The 19,280-nt window shown below is 34.8% G+C and overlaps 1 protein-coding gene and 1 long non-coding RNA gene across 9 annotated transcripts in view; one reads left to right on the top strand and one right to left on the bottom strand.

The window, feature by feature from the left end:
* LOC143664233 (olfactory receptor 14C36-like) overlaps positions 1-17,288 on the bottom strand; it is a 97,832-nt gene extending 80,544 nt beyond the window's left edge. For 5 of the 8 annotated variants that reach the window (XM_077137896.1, XM_077137897.1, XM_077137893.1 and 2 more), the window contains exons 1-3: positions 16,960-17,288; positions 15,385-15,649; positions 11,801-11,867 (exon numbers count right to left, since the gene is read on the bottom strand). The gene's annotated coding sequence lies outside the window, so the exon portion shown is untranslated. Of the gene's footprint in view, positions 1-11,800; positions 11,868-15,384; positions 15,928-16,959 lie in introns of those variants that run through there. The other 3 variants (XM_077137898.1, XM_077137895.1, XM_077137894.1) reach the window with 3 other exon arrangements.
* The window catches only part of LOC143664234 (uncharacterized), a 61,086-nt gene that overhangs the window by 39,096 nt on the left and 2,710 nt on the right, over positions 1-19,280 (top strand). The window lies entirely within an intron of this gene.

Below are 19,280 nucleotides of genomic sequence, written 5' to 3' on the forward strand. Positions count from 1 at the left end.
CAAAAATCTGTAGTGTTCCTATACATTAGCAATGAACAAGCTGAGGGGGAAATCAAGAAACGAATCCCATTTACAATTGCAACTAAAAGAATAAAATACTTAGGAATAAATTTAACTAAAGAGACAAAAGACCTATACAAAGAAAACTACAAAAAACTGTTAAAAGAAATCAAAGAAGACCTAAATAGATGGAAGGGCATACCGTGTTCATGGATTGGAAGACTAAATATAGTTAAGATGCCAATCCTACCTAAATCGATTTACAGATTCAATGCAATACCAATCAAAATCCCAACAACTTTTTTTTCAGAAATAGAAAAACCAATAAGCAAATTTATCTGGAAGGGCAGGGTGCCCCGAATTACTAAAAGTATCCTGAGGAAAAAAAACGAAGCTGGAGGTCTCACCCTGCCGGACTTTAAGGCATATTATGAAGCCACAGTGGTCAAAACAGCATGGTATTGGCATAAAGATAGATATATCGACCAATGGAATCAAATAGAGTGCTCAGTTATAGACCCTCTCATCTATGGACATTTGATCTTTGATAAGGCAGTCAAGCCAACTCACCTGGGACAGAACAGTCTCTTCAATAAATGGTGCCTAGAGAACTGGATATCCATACGCAAAAGAATGAATGAGGACCCGTATCTCACACCCTATACAAAAGTTAACTCAAAATGGATCAAAGATCTAAACATTAGGTCTAAGACCATAAAACAGTTAGAGGAAAATGTAGGGAGGTATCTTATGAAACTTACAATTGGAGGCGGTTTTACGGACCTTAAACCTAAAGCAAGAGCACTGAAGAAGGAAATAAATAAATGGGAGCTCCTCAAAATTAAACACTTTTGTGCATCAAAGAACTTCATCAAGAAAGTAGAAAGACAGCCTACACAATGGGAGACAATATTTGGAAATGACATATCAGATAAAGGCCTAGTATCCAGAATTTATAAAGAGATTGTTCAACTCAACAACAAAAAGACAGCAAACCCAATTACAAAATGGGAAAAAGACTTGAACAGACACCTATCAGAAGAGGAAATACAAATGGCCAAAAGGCACATGAAGAGATGCTCAATGTCCCTGGCCATCAGAGAAATGCAAATCAAAACCACAATGAGATATCATCTCACACCCACCAGAATGGCCCTTATCAACAAAACAGAAAATGACAAGTGCTGGAGAGGATGCGGAGAAAGAGGCACACTTATCCACTGTTGGTGGGAATGTCAAAGGGTCAACCACTGTGGAAGGCAGTTTGGCGGTTCCTCAAAAAACTGAATATAGAATTGCCATACGACCCAGCAATACCATTGCTAGGTATCTACTCAAAAGACTTAAGGCAAAGACACAAATGGAAATTTTCACATCGATGTTTATAGCAGCATTATTTACAATTGCAAAGAGATGGAAACAGCCAAAATGTCCATCAACAGAAGAGTGGCTAAACAAACTGTGGTATATATATACAATGGAATATTATGCAGCTTTAAGACAGAATAAACTTATGAAGCATGTAATAACATGGATGGACCTAGAGAACATTATGCTGAGTGAGACTAGCCAAAAACTAAAGGACAAATACTGTATGGTCCCACTGATGTGAACGAACATTTGACAATAAACTTGGAATATGTCACTGGTAACAGAGACCATCAGGAGTTAGAAATAGGGTAAGATAATGGGTAATTGGAGCTGAAGGGATGCAGAGTGTGCAACAGGACTGGATACAAAAACTCAAAAATGGACAGCACAATACTACCTAATTGTAACGTAATTATGTTAAAACACTGAATGAAGCTGCATCTGAGCTATAGTTTTTTTTGTTTGTTTGTTTTGTTTTTTAATATATATTTTTTGTATTTTTTATTTTTATTTTTTTCTCTATATTATCATTTTATTTCTCTTTTTGTTGTCTTGCTATTTCTTTTTCTAAATCAATGCAAATGTACTAAGAAATGATGATCATACATACACCTATGTGATGATATTAAGAATTACTGATTGCATATGTAGAATGGAATGATTTCTAAATGTTGTGTTAGTTAATTTTTTTTTAATTAATAAAAAAAATGCAGAAACCATCAACAAAGAAGGTGAGAGTTTGGACATGAGGGACAAAAGATTCTTTGCAAATCACCTTCAATATGCTCAAGGAGATAAAAGAAAATATGGAGAAAGTACTAATGATATGAGGAACACGATGATATACAATATAAAAACTTCAAAAGAGGTAGAGATTTAAACACTTAAAAAAATAGAAGTGATAGAAGAGAGAAAGGGGAAGCATAACTATTCCAAGAAATCATGGCAGAAAGCTTCCCAAATTAAACAAAATCAATATCAGTATACCTCCTGAAGAAGCCCAATGAACCCCAAAAATGGTTAAAGTTGATAAGACCCATGCCCAGAAACATAAACTGTCAAACACCAAGGACAAGGGCAGAGTACTGAAAGATGCAAGAAAACAACAATAACAATATGTTATGTAAATAAAGGGTACACCAATAAGTTTAAAGGTTGATTTCTTACCAGAAGCTATGAAGACAAGAAGGAAATGGGAAAAATAATTGAAGTGCTGAAAGAAAACTACCACCAACCAATAATTTTAATCTGATGAGACACTTTGAATGTAAGGGAGAGATTAATCTGAGAGAGTTAATTACCACTAAACCTGCCCTACAAGAATGCTAAAGGGAGTTCTTCAGACTGAAACAAAAGGACAATAGACAATGGATTGAAGTGAAATAAAGATAAAAAGGCCTCCACTAAAATAAACACATGAGTAATTATAAGTACTAGTACTATTGTATTGTATTTTTAATTTTCCTTCTTTTTATTTTTTACTCCTGACAGTTTCTAAAATACAATGGCATAAAAAAGTAATGATAAATCTTTAGCTTGGGGCACACAATATATAAAGAAATAATATGTAACAAGTAGAATGAGAAGATGGGAGAAGGGAGGGGTATAGGGCTATTGAATGCATATGCTCCCCAAATTAGGTTAGTATCAAATCAAACATGACTGCTATAAATTTAGGATGTTAAATTTACATTCCATTGTAACAAAAAATATGTATGAACTGCATATATTCAGAAAGAAATGAGAAAGGACTCAAAATGGTCCAATACAAAGAATCAAATAAATATGAAACTAGGCATTAATGAAGAAATAAGGGTCATAAAAAGGTGTGAGACAACGCATGCCAGTTTGAAAGGATGTACGTACCCTGGAAAAGCCATGTTTTAATCCTAATCCCATTTTATAAAGGCAGTCATTTCTTCTAATCCCTATTCAGTACTGCATGTTTGAAACTTTAGTTAGATCATCTCCCTGGAGATGTGACACAATCAAGAATGGCTGTTAAACTGGATTGGTGGCAATGAGTCTCTGCCTATTCTAGGTGGGTCTTGATTAGTTTACTGGAATCCTTAAAAGAGAAAATATTTTGGAGAAAAGGGGAGATACTGAGAGAGCAGAGAATGCCACAGTACCTTGAAGCACAGAGTCCACCAGCCAGAGAATTTTGGAGATGAAGAAGGAAAATGCCTCCCAGGGAGCTGGAAAATAAGCTAGCAGATGATGCCGTGTTCGCCATCTGCTCTTCCAGCTGGAGATGAAGAAGAAAAATGCCTCCAGGGCAGATGGAGAGGAAGCTAGCAGATGATGCGGTGTTTGCCATGTGTCCTTTGAGCCAAGAGAGAAACCTGATCGTGTCTGCCATATGCCTTTCCACTTGAGAGAGAAACACTGGGCTTCACTGACTGTCTCGAATCAAGGTATCTATTAGCTAGGGCTCTCTAAAGAAACAGAATCAGCAGGAAATAAATGTGGATATAAAATTTTTAAAAGTATCTCACGTAACCATGGGAACGTAGAGTCCAAAATCCCTAGGGCATGCTGTGAAGTTGACAACTCCAATGAAGGTCCGCAATGTACTCCACAGGAGAGGCTCGCCGGCTGAAGCAGGAATGAAGAGAGTCTGTCTCTTCTGAATCCTCCTTAAAAGCCTTCCAGTGATTAGATTAAGAATCACTCATTACAGAAGACATTCCCCTTATCTGATAACAAATGCAATCAGATGTGGATGCAGCTGACATAATCATGATTTAAGTCCATGAAATGTCGTCATAGCAACAGGCAGGCCAACACTTGCCTGGCCAAATGAGCACCACTACCTGGCCAAGTTGACACATGAACCTGACGATGACAGAGTCTTTCCCTGAATACCTTTGATTGGATATTTCTATAGACTTCCTTTAATTGGGACATTTCATGGCCTAAAAATTATTAACTTGCAACTTATTAAATTCTCCTTTTCAAAAGCTGTTAAGTTTCTGGTATATTGCGTTCCAGCAGCTAGCAAACTACAACACAAAGACAAAATAGAAAAATGTCAAATGAAATCCCTGGATTATCAGTAGCTACTTTAAATGAAAATGGATCAAATACATCAGTTAAACGGCAAATAATAGGACAATGAATAAAAAAGCATGAACGAACTGTATGCTGTTTACAAGACTCAACTTAAGTTTAAACACACAAACAGTGTTGAAAGTGAAAGGATGGGAAAAATATGCCATGCTAATAGTAACCAAAAGAGAGCTGGTGTAGCCAAATTTATTATGAGGTAAAACAGTTCAATTCAAAACCTGTTATAAGGTACAAAGGTCTGTATATACTTATAAAGGGGACAATTCAAAAAGAAGACCTAATAGTTATAAATATGTATACACTGAATGGCAGAGCCTCAAGATATACAAAGCTAATATTAACAGATTCAAACAAAGAAATACATAGTTCTATATAAACAGTAGGAGATTTTAGCATCCTACTTTAAATCATAGAGAGAACACCTAGACATAAGATCAATAAGGAAATAGAGGAGTTAGTGGTACTCTAAACCAACTAGACCTAAAAGACATTTGCAAAACACTTCACCCAACAGCAGCACATCACGCATTCTTCCCTAGTGCACCTGGATCATTCTCCAAGATCAACCCTATATTACATCATAAAACGAGGCTCAAGAAATTAAAAAATACTGAAATCATGGAATGTATCTTCTCTGACCAGAATGGAAACAAATGATCAATCAATACAGAGAGAGAAGAAATTCGTCAAATATGTGGAAATTAAACGATGTACTCTTGAAGAACCAATGGATTAAAGAAGAAATTAAAAGGGATATTTGGAAATATCATGACGTGAATGAAAATGAAAAGACAACATAACAAAACTTATGGGATGCAACAAAGGCAGTGCTGAGAGGAAAATTTATAGCTATAAATGCTTATATTAGAAAAGAATAAAGAACTCAAATAAGAGACATTATCTCACAACCAGAGGATCTACAGAGAAAGAAAAGAAAACTAAAGCCAAACCTAGCAGAAGCAAGAAAGCGACAAATAGAGAATTTAAAAAATCAAGATAATTGACAAAATAAAAAGTTGGTTCTTTGAAACCAAAGATATCTAACTAAATTTAAAGATATTCCATGTTCACACAGTGAATCTCGTGGAGGATGATGACCGTGATTAACAGTACAAATATTAAAAATTCCTTTCATGAACTAGAATAAATGTATGGCACTATTACAAGGAGTTACTATTAGCATGGCACATGGGGGAAAATGTACCTATTGCAAACTATGGTCTGGAGTTAACAGTAATATCTTAATACTCTTTCATTAACAGAAACAAAAGTATCACACCAATACTAGGGGCTCAATAATGGGGGTGGGGGGAATAAGTGGTATGGGAAGTTTTGGGTTTTCTTTTTCTTTTGTTTTTTCTATACTGAAAATGTTCTAAAATCGATTATGGTGACCTATGTGATGCTATGAGCCACTTGATTGTATACTTTGGATGAATGGTATGGTGGATGAATATATCTCAATAAAATTATATTAAAACACTTAAAAAAAAAAGATATTCCATGTTCAAGAACAAGAAGACTAATTATTGTTAAGATGTCAGTTCTTCTGAAAGCTACTTAAATAGTCAATGCAATCTTAATAAAAATTCCAAGTCTTTTTTACCTAAATAGAAAAGCCAATTATCAAATTTATATGAAAGGGTAAGGGGCCAAAAATAACCTAAGCCATCTTGACAAAGAAGAATGAGGTTGGAGGATGCACACTTCCTGTCTTAAAGCTTACTGCAAAACCACAGTAATCCAAATTCCATGGTGCTTATGGACTAAAAGTAACAGCAATATTTTAATACTCTTTCATCAACAATAACAAATGTGCTACATCTATACTATGAGTCAATAATGGGATACTAAGGAGTATGGGAACATTTAGGTTTCCTTTTCTATTCTCTTTTCTGTGGTAATGAAAATGTTCGAAAATTGATCGGGAGTTGTATGCAGAACTCTACAATGATACTGTGAGCCAGTAATTGTATACTTTGGATAACTGGTTTGGTATATGGATATATCTCATTAAAATTAAAAAATGTACCACACCAATACTAGGGGGTCAATAATGAGGGTGGGGGGAATAAGTGGTATTAAAAATTAAAAAATAAAAACACTAGAAATATAGAATATAGAGCAAAGGGATCAAATTAAGACCTCAGAAATCAACTCTTCCATCTATGGCCAACTAACTTTTGACAAGGGATCTGGCCCCATTCACTTGGGAAACAATGCTTTCTTCAACAAATGAGAAAACTGGATCTTCATATGCAAAAAAAAATGTAGGTAGATCCCTACCTCACATCATATATGAAAATCAATGCAAAATGGATCAAAGACCTAAGTATAAGAGTCAGAAATAAAAACTCCTAGAAGAAAATGTGGGAAAGCATCTTCAGGACTTTCTGTTAGGCAATGGCTTCTTAGACTTTACACCCAAAGCTAGAGCACGCACAAAAGAGAAAAACAGATATATGGGACATCAACAAAATTAGTGTTTATGTGTATTACAAGGATTCTCCACAAAAGAAGAAAACCAACAGAAGAGGGATATAGAAAACACATATCAACTAAGAACATTATATCCAGAATACACAAAGTACTCCTAGGTTCAGCAACCAAAAGCCAACAACCCTATTTTAAAAATGGGCAAGAGAGTTGGAATAGACATTTCTCCAAAGAATATATACAAATAGCCAAAAAAGTACCTGAAAAGATGCCTGATGTCATTAACCATTAGGGAAATGCAAATCAAACCAACAATGAGAAGCCCTTTCACACCCACAGAATGACGATTATTTAAAAAAAAAGGATGTGGAGAAATAGGAACTCGTTCCATTGTTGGCAGTATCGTAAGATGGAGTAGCCAGTGTGGAAAACAGTTTGGCACTTCCTCAGAAAGTTAAGTGTGGAATTCCCAAATGACCCAATAATCACACTTCTAAGTATAAACCCAAAATAACTGAATGCAAGATTTGAACAGACATTTACAGTGATGTTCATAGTAGCATTATTCACAGTTGCCAAAAGATGGCAACAACCCAAGCCATCCACAGATGAATGGATAAACAAAAAGTGATATATATATATATATACACATACACACACATAATGGAATACTATTCAATCTTAAACCTTGAAGAAATCATGTTGAGTGAATAAGTCAGACACAAAAAAGATAAATATTGTATTATCTCATTGAAAGGGAACAATTAGAATGAGTAAATACATAGATGCAGAAATTAGAATTCATGTTTCTAGGGGCCCAGGTGGGGACAGGGAATAGGGAATTAGTACTTAATTGGTATTGTTTCTGTTTGGGGTGAAGGAAAACTTTTGATAATGGTCAATGGTGATGGTAGCACAGCATTTGTGAACGTAATTAATGCCATGGATTATGTATATGAATTAGACTGAAAGGGGAAATTTTAGATTGTATATGTTTAATAGAATAAAAATTGTAAAACAACCATAGGTTTGTACAACTGAAACAGTGAACTCTAATGTAAAGTAGGAACTTTAGTTAATACAATAATTATAGTAATATTGCTTCATCAATTTTAACAAATGTACCACACTAATGCAGTGTTAATAATAGGGAAAATTGTATGTGCGGGATATTAAGAGGGACTCTGTAAGTTTTTTAAACTTACAACATCTCAAATAGAATAAGAGTTAACAAAGCAAAAAACTCTAATAAAGGTTTCATAGACTTTGACAAAATAAAGATGAAATTAATAAAAAGAAATACTGTAGAGAATATCTAGGCCAAATTTTAAAAACGGAAAAACAATGAGCCACAATAATTCAAAGATTTAGGTGTTGGTGCAGTAGATTAGTAATGAAATATTCCAAAAACTATCTAACATGATCATGCTAACAAGTTACAAGGAAACATTGTCATCATTGGAAAACAGGGTCTTCAATAGTCATGCCCACTGGATCCCACATCAAAGTGAGAAACAAGTCTCTTTATCTTGGGGAGAGGTCAGGTTACTGAAGATGCATCATAAAGGAACTAGAGAAAAACTTTCCAAGACCAGTTCACAGTGGGAGGGGTGTTTGGGCTTTTATAACTCCTAACAAACAAAGAAATGGCAAAGATTGAGAAGAAAGCAGAAAAAAAATTTAAGAACTAAATAAGAGTCACAGGAGTCATAAAATTAAGTAATGATCACTTGCTCTGTTTTGCTTGGTCAGCATGTCCTGCTACCTGATGGGCCCTTTGATCTTTCCTGACTATTCAGGTCTCTGATCTTGTCCTCCAAGAGGAAGAAGCAAGCAGAGCAAGGGAGGGTTTCTGAAAACAGAGAGTAAGTTTTCGTTTTGTTGAGATTAGACCAACAGCAACCTATTTCAGCAAGAGCTTAAAATAATTCAAGGCTGCTTGAGTGAAGTGATTATACCACATAGCTTTTTAGCTACTGAAGACTATTCTAAGCATTTTCCAGCCAAATGACTACAATGAAGTTTTTTTTTTAAGTTTATCCAGTTATCAACATTGCACTCCAACAGAGAAAGGAGAAAGCATTCTGCACAAGACTGGAGAACAATCGGTTATTAAATGAGGAGAAATACAAAGGAAACGAATACTTACTTCATGCTGTTCAAAAACTCATTCCAGGAATGAATTCTTAAATATACATAAAGCAATAAAAATACAATAGGGACATACGATTACGATCTTGGGATGAGCAAAATATGAATACTTTTATGATATAACATTCACCCTATGAGGGCATGTACTAGCACAATCCTCATTTTATAACTGCGGAACAAAGAGATTAAGTCAAATTGTTCAAAATCAGAGACCATGTATATGAAGGAGCTGGATGTAACCCCAAGTGATCTGGTGCTAAAATCCATGTTTTTACCTCTTGTGTTGCACTGCCTCTTAAGTCATGTAGGGGGAAAAAAAAACCCTATAATCTCATCAATGTTTTGGAATTCATTAAAAGAAAATGCATCAAAAACAGGAGACAAATGTAAAAACATATTAGTGGAAAGGCAAATAATAGACAAGGAATTAATATCCTGACAAATGAAAAAACAAAATACTCCAAGACATTTGATGGGATGAGTTAGGAACATATTGTAAAAACATGGTTTCACATTTTAGATACATGAGGTTTAGTCAATAACTGGGTTTTGTTATATTACAAGTATTCCAGGGAAAGGATAGCACTAGGGTTGGTTAAGTGGATGCCTCAATGAAGAACTTCACCTTCCTGCTCTGCCATCCTCAGCACATCAGTTTCTCCTTAGGTTCATTTCTTTAAGGTCACAAAATGTCTGAACAAGACCTACACATCACAACCTCAATCAACTTCTCAAGGCTAAAAGAGAAAACATTAGTTCCTTGCTACACTTTCTAAAAATTTTTGAATAATTTTTGCATAGAGTACTGTTTTGGTTTGCTAAAGCTGCCAGGATGCAGTATACCAGAATTGGAATGGTTTTTAAAAAGGGAATTTATTATGTTACAACAGTTCTAAGGCCATTAAAAAAGGCCAAACTAAGGCATCCAGAAAAAGATACCTTGATTTAAGAAAGGCCAATGGGTCCAGAACACTTCTGTCAGCTGGGAAAGCACTACACTGGCATCTGCTGGCGTCTTTGGCTTCTGGTTTCAGGCAGCTTTCCTGGGGTCATTTACTTTCTGCATCTCCAAACATCTGGGTCTTATGTTGGCTCTGAAGGTTCTGTTGTTTCTGAGGTTTCTCCAAAATGGTTCCCCTTTAAAGAGTCCAGTAAACTAACCAAGACACACCTTAAATGTGTGACATCACATCTCCACCTAACCAAAACACCACATCCACGGTAGGGTGCATCTCATGTCCATAGAAACAATCCAAAAAAGATCTCACCCACAACTGGTGTGTCACATCTCCATGGACACAATCCAAATGTTGATTTCACCCCACTACACTGAATCAGCATTACAAGACACATGTCTGCCCCTAGAAGATTGGATCAAGAAGAAGGACATGGCTTTTCTGGGACACATAACAGCTTCAAACCAGCACCAGAACCAATACACAAACATCTCAAGCTTTACAACTGTTGATATTTTAAAAGCTTTCTTGAGGTACCATTTACATAACGCAAAATTCACCAATTTCAGATTATTGTTTTAGTTAATTTATACAGTGGTGCATTCATTGCCACAACCCAGATTTAGAAAACTTCCCAAATTCCCAGAATTCCCTCAAGTTCATTTTCAAGTGAATCCCTCCTCCCATCACTGGTTCCAGGCAATGATATTCCCTTTCTACTCTAGTGGTTTTTCTTTTTAATAAATTTTATCAATAGAACTATACAACATGCTGCATTTGACAAATGGCTTTTCTCACTTAGCATAAGTTTTTTTAAAATATATCTATGATACAGCAAGTTTCAATAATTTAGTCTTTTCAATCTCTGTTCCTTTTGGATTTTTTATGCACAAATTTCTGAACTGATACTTTTCCACTTTAATGAAAATAGCCAGACTTACTGAATTTCTGCAACATTAAGCTACTATTGGTAGTTTTGGTTACCTACAGGTCTTTGATTCTAATTATCATGCTCCTTTTAGCAACTCCCTGGCTCCTTAAAAGGAATCTAAGCTTGGTTTTTTCATTTAACCCAGAAGTTATTTAACAGGATCATAAAGAAAACTTGTAAGTAATCACATATTACCAGTTGGTTTCACTTTAATTCTTAGGTTCTACTGTCAGATCTCAGTGCCTAGAAAATACGATTTCTAGGATATCAGATTTCATGATGTCACTGATATTTTTTGAAGCCTAAAAACTTTTTAAAGAATTTTCTTTGTTATTTGTTGAAAACATGTCTTCTCCCTTTACTGTTTAAAAATACAGTTAATTCGTCTATCTGCCCAACTAATCAAGCATCCTAATGAAATTTAACATTCTTTATCCTCATTTATATGTTGTATATCAAAACAGTTGATATAGGCACTATTTTTTTACCGAAAATAATTGTGAATGTGTCAAATTCTCTGTCTTATCCATGACGCTTTGCATTACCCATTCTGAAATGTTTTGTATTAAGGCTATATTTCTAAATGGCTTGTAATAGGAAGTAATATATTGTATGTATTATGTAAGTTTTAAACACTGAGATACATCAAATTTTCATCTGTTAATACAATTCTGCATTTGTTATTTTATTTTGTATTTGTTCTATTAAAAATTTCTTTTTCTGTCCTATCTAAATATTGATCAAAAACAGGAAGTAAGATATATTAGTTATCTGATAAAATACAGATTCAACATCTCATGTTTCACACACAATAACTCTTGGTTGTAAATACAGTTGAGACAGTCATCTTTTCCATCCTAAAAGAGAAGACTTTGAGACTTACTGACATACATAGATTTCCACAAAGCCTCAGGTTTCTGCATTCTTCCTTTGTCTTACACTTCACTGCCCTGAAAATGAGCAATATCAAACACTATAATTAGGAAAAACTTCCTACATAGTCACAAACTCTTAAAATAGACTCAAGGCAAAAAAAGAAATATACAAAAAAACCTATAGATGAAGAAACAAAATAAATAACTAGATATAGGAAAGGAGATTAAATTTATTACAAATTCATTTTAAATTCTGCCATAATGAAAAACCCATAAGAGATGGCTTAATTTGTAAATTTCAGCAAATATTTAATGAAGAAAAATGCAAATTCTTATCAATTATAAAAAAACAGAAGCGGAATGAACAATCTCAAATTCTTTTATGATCCCTAAACCAGACTAACATATCACAAAAAAAGAAAACTATAGTCCAATATCCTTAGGAATATAGACACACATCTTCAAATAAATACCAGTGAACCAAATATGGCACCATATTAAAAGGATTTTATATCATCAGCAAGGAGAATTGATCCCAGGAATACAGGGGCAATTTAGCATCCAAATATCCATTAGTGTAATATGCCATGTTAATAACATAAAGGACAAAAATTAATCATCTAATGAGACACAGGAAAAGTATCTGACAAAATCCAATACCAACACAGGATTAAGAACAGAAGAAGAACTCAACAAACTAGGAACTGAGTTAAACTCTCAAAACCTGATAAACATCATCTATGAAAAAAACTGCAATAGACATCATAATTAATGGCGAAACACTGAATGTTTTTCCTTTAATATTGGAAATAAGAAAAGAATGGTTACTGTTACCACTCAAAGTCAACATTGTTCTGGAACTTTTAGGAATGGTTAAACTATCTTTTATTGCAAATGACGTAATCATATATAATGAAGTAATTCACTGAAAATACATCTGAACTAATAAATGGGTTTAGAAAGATCACATGACACAACATCAATATACAAAAATTAAATTTCTGCTTATATGCTACCAATGAACAATCTGAAAATGAAATCAATGAAACACTTCCATTCACAGTATCCTCAAAGGAAATAAATTATGAATAAATTAATGAAAGAAGTACAAGATACACTTCTAGTCTCCCTTTTGGTCAGGATGGAATTGTTAGGTGCACTGTACCAGGATCAGATGTAACTAATAAAATAGTATCAGTGGCAGAGAGAGTCCAAATAGAGCCGAAGGCTGGAGGGTGCTCTTACACAAGCTTCAGGTAGACCTTGCTATCTGTCTTAACCTGTCAAACCCCAACCAGGACCATTCCAGCCAATCTGAAAAACACCTAGGGCAATATATAAGATTCCACACGAGTTCCATGCACTACAGTAACTTTTCAGAAACCTACAACCTCCAGATGGGATCCCGGACCAGATAAGTCCTGAAATCTAGAGGGTCCAGCTTCTCCAGAACATCAGATAGTTCCATCTCCCTACCCCATATTTGTGACAGATCCTTCCAACATGATAAATTTAGAATGGCTGAAGCCCAAACACTCCTAAATAGAGGGATCAAAAGATCAAAGTTTATGGTGGAGTTATATAGAAGAGACAGGATTTAACAAATGAATATGAATGCTGAATCATTAAATTGACATCTATTTTAGTCTCCAGTATCTTAGAGCTGCTAGAGGTAAAAAGCTAAAACTGTGGAATTGTAACCCATGTCAAACTCTGAAATATGTTCTACAATTAATCGTGGTGCTATGCTTTGAATTTTATTGGGGTTTTTTTTGTATATATGATATTTTTCAACAAAAGAAAAAGAAAGAAAAAAGATGACTGATGATAAAAGAATATTTAAACCTTCTAGCCTCCTATATTCTGGAGCAGCTAGAAGGAACAATCTGAGAGGACTGTATGGTATCACATGACAAACTCTGGGCTCTGTCCTCTAACTACTTGTTGAATAGTGCTTTGAAAACTACTGCTTTTTTATTTCTTTGCTTTGTATATATGTTACGCTATACAATACAAAAAAAAAAAAGAAAAGTACAAGAATTGTAAACTGACAACTACAAAATGTGGCTGAATGCTGTCAAGGATATAATTAAATGGAAAGGCAAACAGTATTCAAGGATCACAATAGCAAATAGTGTTAAGAACAGAATACGCCACGAATTGATCTGGAGATTTGATAGAACTGTCCTCAAAATTCTAATCGTCTTTTCTTACAGAAAATGACAAGCTGACCCTAAAATTCATATAGGAATACAAATAAAACCTGTAACCAAAACAATGATAAAGATAAAACAAACTGGCAGACTCACAATGCCTGAATCTAAACTGACTATAAAACTACAATAACAAGGACAATGTATTACTGACATAAAAGATTCATGTAATGAATAGACAAGAATAGACATGGAATAGGCGTTAACTGTTCAGAAATAAAAGTTTTCATTTGTGATGAAGTAATTGTGACAAAGACACCAAGAAAATACATAGGGAAAGAATAGCTTTTTCTCCACATGGTGCTGGAAAAATCAGATGTCCATATGCAAAAGAAGGAAACTGGACCCCTGTATCACATCATATAAAAGTGAATTTCAATCAGATTATGCACCTAAATGTAAAAGCTAGCACTATTACATTGTGATCTCAGGCTACATAATGATTCCTTATACACAAGACCAAAGCACAATCAGTAGAACAAAAATTGGTCAATTGAGTTTTACCAAAATTAAAACCTTTTGTTCTTGAAAAAAGACCATCAAGAAAATGAAGAGATAAGTCACTGAATGAAAGAAGTATTTGCAAATTATATATAATGGAATTGTCTGCAGAATATATAAAGAACTCTTACAGTTCAACAAACAACCCAACATAAAAAATAAGCAGAGATCTGTAAAAGATATTTATCTAAAACGATCTACACATTGCCAATAAGCCTGAGAAACTATGCTCACTATCATTATTTTTTAATGAAATTCAAATAAAAACAGTGAAATGCTAATTCACATCCAATGAGATGGCTATAAGCAAGCAACAGACCCTCATACATTGCTAATGGAGATGTTAACTGGTACACTCACTGGGAAAAACAATTTGACAGTTTCTCAAAATGTTGCATATAGATCTAACATATAACCCAGCAATTCCATTCCCAACTATTTAAACGTAAAATCTGAAAACCTATGTCCATAAAAAGATTCGTACATGAATGCTCATAGCAGCACTATCTATACTAGCCAAAAAGTGGGAGAAACTCAAATACCCATCAATTAATGAAAGAGACCTCAAGATATTGCATATTCATACAACGCAATGCTATTCAGCAATCAAAAGGAATGCAGTACTAATACAAGTTACAGAATAAGCAATGGTAACAACTGACAGCTTATTAGGAAAACATATCATCAGAGAAGTAAGAATATTCCTTCTCAAATCCAGCTCCCAGAAGCAATTGTGCTTTAAGGTTTGCTGGTGCCCTTGTCAATACTTCCAGGGGATTTTAGAGTAGTCTATTCCCAATCTCACAGCTACTCTGACACCTACTCATTCGCCAGCAAGCACAACACCCAAATCCAGTAACAAAATCTGAACTTCTTACCTACAACACAGAAGGATGTTCTCCATTTTTCTTTCTGGGGTCAGGCTGATGTGCAGAATGTGGAGGTATTCCATGCGAGCAGTGAGGTTTCTACGGATATAGGCACATGGGCTGCTGGAGACATTCATAGGGATGTTTGTTCAGATCACACTTAGTTTCGGTCCTTCCCCATTCTCCTTTCATGGGTCCCCCAATAATCCTCAGAAACTTTAAGAAACATGTTGCTACTGGAGAAGTAACGCCCCTACAGATGATTGAGAGAAGCCTGGGATACTTGTTGTTAGTCCCTAAAGACAATTAAATCAAATTACGGACCTGAAAGTACATCAATATGATTGAAATTAAACCTGTAACAAATCAACGGTGAATTGTATGCCAACTAAAGTTACGACTTACCAGTGCTGGAAATGAAAAGGCCACATACTGTATATGGTACAAACTACTTATTGGTTTACTAAGCAATTTCCAGGAAGTAGATAACAGACAGGGAAAGTTCAGTTGACCACAGAACTTAATATGAAAATTGACGTGTCTTTTTAAGTGTCTTTTGTCTTGAGCCATGAATTGAGTGTGGTTATTTCCAAGAACTCAGAGAGATTAAATATGCAATGAATCGAAGGAGAAACACTCACGATCATCTTCATGTATGGAATAGAATGTAATTTCTCACTTTTCATGTTATAAACTGGAAACCCATTTTGGAAGTGGAGCAACTCTAACATGACTAATAAGATTGCTAACAGATAAGCATCGTCAGCATCAACTAATATACTCCAGTCTCACTGCCATTAGGAGTGCAAAAGAAAGTCACAGAGGCACGAATATTCATGACAGTTCTGGAAAAATATTCAAAGCACTGACACAAGAAAAGAACTGTGGAAACAGAGGCAAAGTCACATTTTCAGATGATTTCACTGTATGTCTGAGACACGTGAGAATGTAAAACAAACAACAGAGACAGCCAAATACAGCATTAGGCTACAGAATTCAAAAAGATTCCACTCTATACGCAATTCAGATGAAAACATCTTGGAGACACATGGGACCATTAAAGAGTAAAACGGGAAATTACCGCTGAATGAAGGAAATCTACCAACCCAAAGAGAAAAACTCAAAATTGAAAAGCTCACTTTTTTCATCCAAATTACTTTCTGAAGTTACTTCAATTAGTCTAGAATGTTCTGAGTATCTTTTCATTAAAAAATACCGATATGCAAGTTTTTTTCTAAAAGAAAAACAAGAGCAAGGGAAATTCTTAACACATGCCAAGGAAAGTGCACTAATGAATCAGAATGAGGGTGAGTTTTACAAACTGATGAAAATGCCATTTATAACCGCAAAAAAATAAAAACGAAACTAGCAAATATCGGGAATGATGTTCACCACTATGAACTATGCAAATTCTGTTTGGTTTGTATTTTAGAATGGCCTTAGTGGAAAACTTATATACAACGAAATCTTAGACATAAAAAAAGTGTGGGGGAGATTATTAATTATTGATATGTGAGGTTACTGACGTGCATTAGCAGTGAGGTGTACAATCTGTAAATGAAAGCGTAGGGATTAAGTACTCACAAGCAAGTTGTCCCAGATGCAGCAACGAAAGGATCTCAAACTAAAACGCCTTATTTTCAACCCACCCATTTGGGAAAGTGTGGATCTCCGATTCCTGCCGGAAGGGAGACACTCAGACTTCGACAACACATTAAGACCCGAATACCGGGGATGATTTGAACAACCTCCTAAACCACCTAAAATCCAACAGGAGAGCCTCTGCCTGTTGTTCCCGGTTCTGTGCTTTCGAAAGTCTCCTTCTAGAACAATGAGCTGGTTTCCGCACACCCTTCCGGAAACACATAAACAGACGGATCAGCCTCCTTCACTAGCCGGAAGAAAACGGCGGTTCTGCTCCATCGCATCGTATTTATAGACACATATGCAAATAAGGTTTCTGGAAAGTCTAAATGCGATTGGGTTAAATGAAATGATAGTCTGAACTCAAGGTTGATTGGCTATTGCTACAATCGACCCCAAACCAATGAAAAAGCAGCAGGTTGAGAGCCGCTTCCAAAAATGTTTTGACAACACCGCTTCCTACAGCGCATTTATCCTTATAGAATGCTGTTTTACATCCCAGCAAAAATGAATGAGGGCTCCAAATTCCCAACATCTTCCATAACCCTTGTCATTGTTTGTTGTTTGATTATAGCGATCCTAGTAGATATGAATTAGTATTCCAATGTGGTTTGCATTTGCATTTCTATGGTAGCTAATGAATGATATTGAGCATAGTTTCATGGGCATATTGGCAATACGTGAAATCAATAAGTGAAAGATGATGTGAAATATCTTTAAAGAAATATCCACAAAAATTCCTTGCTAATTTTTTAATTGGCCTATTTATCTTTGTATGTTCTGCATACTAGCCATTATATTTGCAAATATTTTATTTCATTCATTGACTTATCTTTTCATTTTCTTGATAGTGTCTTTTGAAGAACAAAAGCTTAATTTTGATAAAGTTCAATTTATCAAGTTTTATTTTGATTATACTTTTGATATCACTTCTAAGAAATTAATGCATAGCCTAACTTCACAGAAATTTACTTCTAAATTTTCTTCTGTGTCTTTTATGGTTTTAGCTAATGCATTTAGTTGTGCAACCCTGTTGAAGGTCATTTTCCCATATGATGTGAGATGGGGTCCTACTTCATCCTTTTGTACGGACATCTAATTTTCCCAGCACCGTGTGAGGAAAGCCTATTCTTCCCCTAATTTATTTTCACAGTTTCATTATCACAATCAATTGACCATGACTGAAAATTTATTTCCAGGTATTCATTTCTACCCCACTGTTTTTCATCAATCTGTTCTTACACAAGTGCCGCACTGTCCTTGTTACTGCAGCTTTGTAGTATGTTTTGATTCAGTGTGAGTAGTCCAATTTATCTTTAACAAAATTGCTTTGATGATAGCTTTTATTTGCATTTCCACATGAATTTTAGGGTCATCATGTCAATTTCTGCAAAAAACAACCTTTGGAATTTTAAGAAAATTCTGGAGATCAATTTCTTGGGTATTCTGTTCATAACAATATTAGTGTTGTGATCCTTGAACACTTAGATGTCTTTCCATTTGTTTAGATTTTTTTATATCTTCCAGTATTGTAGTTGTCAGTGTATGAATCTTGCACTTTCTTCATTATATTTATTCCTAAGTGCTTCATTTTCTTTGATGCTATAATGATTGGAATTGTTTTATTTCATTTTCAGAACGTTCATTGCTAGTAAATAAACACAGAAGTAATTTTTGTATACTGCTCTTCTGTCTTGCCACGGTGATAGGCTCATTTATTAGTTTAAATGGTTTTTTGGTGAATTACCTTATTTTGAATGTATACAGAATTATACTATCTGCAATAAAAGATCAACCACACCCTTTCTGATATGGAGCCCTCATCATTTTTTCACAATCTCCCTGGCTAAAAACTTCAATATAATGCTGACTTTAAGTGGTAAAAGTGACCATTCTGCTCTTATTTCCAATGTTAGAGGAAAAGCATTCAGTTTTTCAGCATTAATTATGATGTTCAGTGCAGGTTTTTCATAGCTGCTCTTTTTCAGTTCTAGGCATTTCCCTTCTGTTCTTAGTTTTCTGTCTTTTAAAAATATCCTGAATGGGTATTGAATTTTGTAAAATGCTTCTCCTGTGCCTCGAGATATGTGATTGTTGTCCTTTATGTTATTAATATGTCACAGTACACCAATTTTGAATGTTAAACTGCCCTTATATTCCTGGGATAAATTCTACTTACTTGTGGTATAATCCTTTTTTCTTTCATGGGCACGTACTGGTAATCAAACTCAGGTCTCTGGCATGACATCACACTGCCCTAT

Source organism: Tamandua tetradactyla, chromosome 20, assembly GCF_023851605.1.
Source record: "Tamandua tetradactyla isolate mTamTet1 chromosome 20, mTamTet1.pri, whole genome shotgun sequence".
Lineage (NCBI taxonomy): Eukaryota > Metazoa > Chordata > Mammalia > Pilosa > Myrmecophagidae > Tamandua > Tamandua tetradactyla.